The sequence below is a fragment of the Maniola jurtina genome, chromosome 8, assembly GCF_905333055.1.
Source record: "Maniola jurtina chromosome 8, ilManJurt1.1, whole genome shotgun sequence".
Classification (NCBI taxonomy): Eukaryota; Metazoa; Arthropoda; class Insecta; order Lepidoptera; family Nymphalidae; genus Maniola; species Maniola jurtina.
In genome coordinates this window covers 11748251-11754668 of record NC_060036.1, presented here as the reverse complement: position 1 = coordinate 11754668, position 6418 = coordinate 11748251, and the positions used below count along the sequence as shown (strand labels likewise).

At 34.5% G+C, this 6418-nt stretch overlaps 1 long non-coding RNA gene across 1 annotated transcript; it reads right to left on the bottom strand.

The window, feature by feature from the left end:
• Positions 1-6: 6 nt before the first annotated feature.
• Positions 7-3642, bottom strand: LOC123867469. Its single transcript, XR_006796423.1, has 2 exons — positions 1032-3642; positions 7-760 (listed from the first exon to the last, which is right to left on the bottom strand). It is a non-coding gene; the product is annotated as an uncharacterized LOC123867469 (long non-coding RNA).
• Between the last annotated feature and the right edge of the window lie 2776 nt (positions 3643-6418).

Sequence of the window (6418 nt, the reverse complement as noted above, 5' to 3'; positions counted from 1 at the left end):
AATTTGTACCTTCAATTTATCGATTGTTTAACGAAAATAAATATTAACCATTGTTAACTGCGGCAAATAAATGTACATGCTACCACTTTCTAATATAAATGACAATATGGGCCTAACGTACTACACAATATACATCACACATATTACATGTATCATCACACATATACTATATAACTGAGTCATATAAATATTTTATGTAAATATGACACCATAAAATTGTAAATGCCGTTAGGTTATAATCTCGCAAGATTGTAAACTGTCGAAAGATTGTGAACCATACCATACTGCTTACATTTTGACGACTGTTAATAGGATACGTTAACACTAAACCGAGCGGGGATAAATTATGTTCGGGAAAAATTAACTTGACTGGCAATAAATGTAATAAATTAATTCTACCTATACTTATTTGCCAAACTCTAAAGTTAGATTAGGTTAGAACATAAATACTTATGTTCTTTTGGATAAATTAATCTAATTAATTTAAAGTTAAGTTTAACGTAGCGATTTGAGGAGCGATATCTACCGAAATTAAATTGTAAGCAGTGTTACGGTTCACAATCTTTCGACATTTTACAATCTTGCAAGATTATAATCTTAACGATATTTACAATTGTACGGTGACATATACACGCAATAAAAGAAAAAACGAGATGTATGCTATTGATAGTTAAAAATTTTAAAAATTCCTACACAAGTTTTAGGGTGTTTTGTATGTTCAATGTACTTACCTAATTTCGAACGGACAATGGCGCTGATTCTGTTGTCTTTCTCTAAACTTTTAGAGTATCTGCATCTTTTTCTTTTTAGTATTAAGAAATAGAACATGAATTTTACATTAAAACACTAAATTTTAGTGCACGCTACAAATTTAACCAATAGGCTCGCGACTGGCAGCAAAAGCCACGAGTTTTGATAGCTCTAAATTAAGTTTAAAACTAATCAAACTGTGTCTGTCCTTTTCATATTACATCAGTAAGAAGAGGATGCAAATACTCTAAAATTTAGTTGTGCTCAGAATCAGTACCTACGTCACGGGTGTATGCTAGTTAAATACGAAAGATAATCTTATTGATTACACAGTTGGAACGAATTTCATGACAAATTCTTAAATAGTTATTTAGAGATGGCGCAACCTTTTTGTCTCGAAAACAATTCTTGGATCTTCACTACACATCTTTACTTGCACATCTGGCCCAGAAATTGTGATTGTGAGAGATCGTCGCAACTAGTTGTTGCTGGTGAATTTATGGTACTCTTGACTCGACTGGTTTAAATACTAGCCAATCAGGACCAAAGATATTAGATAACTCCAGATAGGTAACGATCTTACAGTTGCGCTCAACGCTCCTACAAAAAAGTGAAGACAGTACAGTATTAACATTTACCACCTGTAAGTTACGCCGATGTAGCAGAAATCTTATTTTTGAATGGCGCGAAAATATCTTAACAACGTTTTAGATGTAACATGGCAGTATAAAAGGGATAGCAATATATTTGAACTTGTATATTAAGAGATCTTATAATAGATACGTCAGAATTAGCAATTCTCACTATTGGCTACAAGACGTAGCAATAATACCATAAATTCAGTCGGCCATCATGACAATTGCGATTGTAGCTATGATTGATACATCTTTTTCGCAATCGACCAGTTGAACTGTCATGTAATTCCTTCAACACTGTAGAGACAGACTGACGTGACATATTATAGCTTCGTTATTACTTGGCCTTAATCATTTATTACTGGAATAATAGTTCAAAGATAGAACAATATTGTGAATAAAAGAATTAAAAGGAATATAAAATACAGTATTACCACGAATGTTATAAGTGCACTTTGCCCTGTTAGAGAAATTTAAACTAGAGAGAGTAATTTGTATTATAAAATTTAGTGTTACGACCTGATATAATGTGACCTGATGTAGCGACGTCCTTACCACTATGCCACTTGTCTTCGTGGTAGCACTGTTTGGCGAACACCAATAATGTTCAATTTTTCACTTTGTTAACTACTCACTTATCTCAAAAAGGGATTTTCCAGGAGGTGTTCCTTCAAAGCTTCATAGATTACACTATTCATGCCTTTCTGAGCAAAGACATGGACATTTGTGCTGTACCTTATCTGCGGAAAAAAGTATCGGGCTCTCTCTGTTATGTAATCCCATACAAAAATCTCGGTGGGCGTTTACCATTTTGAGGTATCAACCAATTACGAACGAAACTGTATTTTCTAATTGAATTTTAATTGGTTTTTTAAACATTTTCGAATTGAATTTCGAATGTTTTTTGAAAACATGTTTGTGATTGGTTAGTGATTCAAAATGTTTAACGCACACGGAATTTTTTGCCTACCCTAAAGTATACCCTATACTTTGTTTAACGAAAGCTGAGAGTGATTATTATTTCGCGTTTTTGAAACCTGAAAAACTGCGGAAAATGTCACTTATTGTTTTTATAACCTCACCTGGTCTTGATAACTATGTAGATTTACGTTCACTTGGTTTTTGGGTTTCTAAAATCACCTCAGAGGTCTTTAATTTTTTGGGATAAGCAATATTTTTCTACCTCCTTGGAAAAGCATGCACAGCGCCATCTATGAATTAGGCTTTTAAAGAACACGCTTTAGAAAGTTCCTCATTATTTAGAATTTCTTCTGTAGACCTTAAATCGATTAGGTGTCACAATTTTTTTGTTATTGTAGAACTCATATTTTTTGTTATATTAACATAAATATCAGAACCACAACGATATAATAATATTGCTTGCTTGTTATATATATACGACTGCTTTCTTTATAAATATTTTAACGATATAATACGAATTTGCTATGGTTTTAGAACTTGCCTTTCCTACAAGCAACTATTTTTCTACTTGGTATGTAAGTAACCCATTTTTGATGACTGTTGAATGCTCATGTTTTCTTTTAGATTTTATTCTATGTCTCGAAATTTATTAAAACTATGAAATGAAATAATGCAATAAACCAAAATTAAGAACATTTCACGAACATTGAATATTTCTTGCAATCCATGTCCCATCTCCCCTTTGTTGTATAAATAAAGTAAAAATGAAATAGGGAAGGATAAGAAAAATATAATATATACCATGAATATTTTTATTAAATCATAGGTTACCTAGGTGTATCTGTTGAAACATTTTATTTGATCTTTTAATATTGCGAAATTTTATGAATGTGCAAAAACAGGACAATGAATTGCTTTATTTTATTATACTTCACCAAAATAATTTTTATTAATGTACTATTTTCTGAGGAACTGAGGAAATATCTGTTTAGTTAATAACTAATAAATTAGATATATTAATTGAAATATTGTACATACAGATTTAAATGCTTTATAATGCCCATGAGAAAGTAATAATTATTATTATCTATGTTGAAATTTGAAATCATAAAAAATGATGGCTAGATGGCTTGAAGGTTATCCTGTGGTGAAATGGCAATGCCCGCCGCGCTGTGGATCGTGATCTATGTTGACAGAACATCGGTACTTCAGTATAATCCTAATCCTACTAATATTATAAATGTTAAAGTGTGGATGTTTGGATGTTTGTTACTCAATCACGCAAAAACTTCTGCACGGATTTGGCTGAACTTTGGAATGGAGATAGATTAACACATAGGCTACTTTTTATCCCGGAAAATCAAAGAGTCTTCGCGGGAATTTGTAAAACGTAAATCCACGCGGACGAAGTCGCGGGCATCAGCTATTATGATAATAAGTTAGTTCCAACAGCTGAACAACACTGCAAGTTAATGACGGACAGTGCCATCTATGATGTGATTTAGTAAACATTATTTACTCCCACTTGCTCGGAAAATCCTTACATCACAAAAAAAATGAAAATGTGTTCATGAACCAATAAATTAGTATTTTCAAAATAAGATAACTATTCCTAGTGGGGTATCACACAAAATTATTTGCAAAACGTCGGAGAAAATACCCGAGTATGGAACCCTCGGTGCGCGAGTCTGGCTCGCACTTGGCCAGTTTTTCCTTTTGCGGTACGGGACCCTAAAAATTTAATATCTACTGCCGGTGGAGAAGATGGCTGCTAGAGCAAGAGGGCGAAGAGCTTTGTGCATCGGCAGTCGTCTAGGGAAAGGGGAACCTCGCTGTCAAAAATGAGCTAGATGGCTTTCATTCAAAAACTGAGTTAGCGAATCCCCGCTGGTCCACAGGTATCGCCATTCAGCTTAGGGGTAACCAGGGGCGGGCTTTTCGATTAACGTTGTATCTTCAATCGAATTAATCAAATAGGTATTTTATTAACATAATTTTGTTTATACCATTTATACCTATTTATCAAATACAAGACATTTATATAATGAAATATTCCTATGATTTTATCAGTATCACAATGGTATCACAAAATGTTTGTTTCTTGTCTATAAAAACTTTATTTGGTGGTGATTGCTTTTCTATTTATAAGCTGTATATTAGTTGCGGTTGCCATTCCAAAAGCCTTTGAAAAAGGTTACATTCTTGTCAGTAGTTTATACAAAATAATGAGTTTAAACTTAAAATGCGGAAACTCAGTATTTTTTTTTATTTTTTATTGTAAATTTGATTGTAATAAATTTAATTTAATCATAATCTGTTTTATTTGTAAATATTGCCTCTGATTTAATAATAAAGTAGGTACCACAGGTAAGCCTGTATTTTTTTTCAAAATCAGAATAAACATCTATATAGGTAATAGCGGTAAGTATAAGTACCTACCTATTTAACTAGATTCTAAAAATATGCATAGCTCTAATAATTTCTTTTTAAAATGGTTGTGGAGTTGTGACGGACAAACGAACATACAGATACGTAGACGAGTTCACTCGGCCTTGTAGGCTCGCTTCATTCAGGATTTCTTTCGCGAGCAGATGTTCGCAAAGCTATAAGGATATATACGATTTAGGATATCAGACAGGACTGCGTGAAGTCGGGGTCCTTAGATTCCTTTCTGGGCCATATTACTAGATGACAGAGATGATAAACACACTTGCACTTACATTTCCGATTAATACCTACTTACTGTTTTGGTCCATAGAGTTCCTAGAAAATGCGTATGATAGCGGGCAGAACAACGAGAACGCCATTTGGGAGCCCTAACCTCACTCCATGAAGCCCTGCAACCTGGGCGTTCTACTCGGCTTCTGGAGCGAGCTTGCATAGCTGGAGTGAAGACTTTAGCGAGGAGGGGCAACGCACGCACAACAGACAGAAACGTTTAGGTGCGGAAACCAGCCCAGAAAGAAGAACGGGCGGTAAAACCTAGTCACTAGTGGTTATAATGTCGGTCTTTTTTTCGGGAGGTCGGAGGTACATGCCCGGGACGCGCCTAACTTTTCAGGATTAGGTATGTGCGTTTTAAGTAAGAACCGCCTCTTTTTTGGAAGTCGGTCGATTAAAAATAGGTACTTCCTTGAACGCTGAATTGAAAAAACATCGTAACCCCCCGCCACACACTGCCCGTGTCGCATGGGAAGGAGCGAGGAACGGAGGCAGAGACGTAGTGTGGCCGCGTTACTCGCATTTTCCTCGTTCATGCCCTTCGCTCCTTATTTTGTCGGTAAGTACTAAGTACCACGGTGCCAGTTTCGACGTCCATCGCGTTGCAAAGGCAAGCGACCTAGTGTGGGGGATTAAATGCGCGAGTAAAGCAGTGTGTAGACGCACAGTAATACCTGCATGCCTGAGTTCTCCATAATGTTCTCAAAGGTATGTGAAGTCTGCCAATCCGCACTGGACAAGAGTAACCTCATTCTGAGAGGAAACCTGTGCTCAGTAGTGGTTCGGCGATGAGTTGATTAAGATGGTGATGTTATGACATTTTATAACACGTCATTTCCTGTTAGTTGGAATTAAGTAAGAACATTTGATAGGAATTCTATACAAAATACCTAAGTATTAGATACCTAATACCTATGTTAATTATTTATTATGTCAGGACAATAATAATTATGAATCGTCGCGTCGTTGTGCTTCTGAAGAGTTTTAACTTTATTATTTTAATGAATAAGCGATATAAAACTTAAAATAATAATATGTCCTATGAATGAATGAACACCGTTGCCTAATTGACCTTCAAAATTTTATTTAAAAGGCAGGGTTTGCAAACCTTTACAGATTTTCCATTCAAGCGATTTCATTTAAATTGCTGGTACCTATATTAATGGCTGATACTTCCTATTTAGAGTAATTTGTATGCTAAAAACATTGTTATTTTGTGATTTAGGTATATATTTTTTAAATGAAGAAATTTTGAGAGTAACCTACCGTAACTATGCCTAACTACACAGTTGAAATAAAAATTATGATTAAGTAGTTATGTTAAAGAATTGATTCCTTACGATTATCACAATTTAACCCGATCTTATAGATAAGTAGAAATAATCTTATAA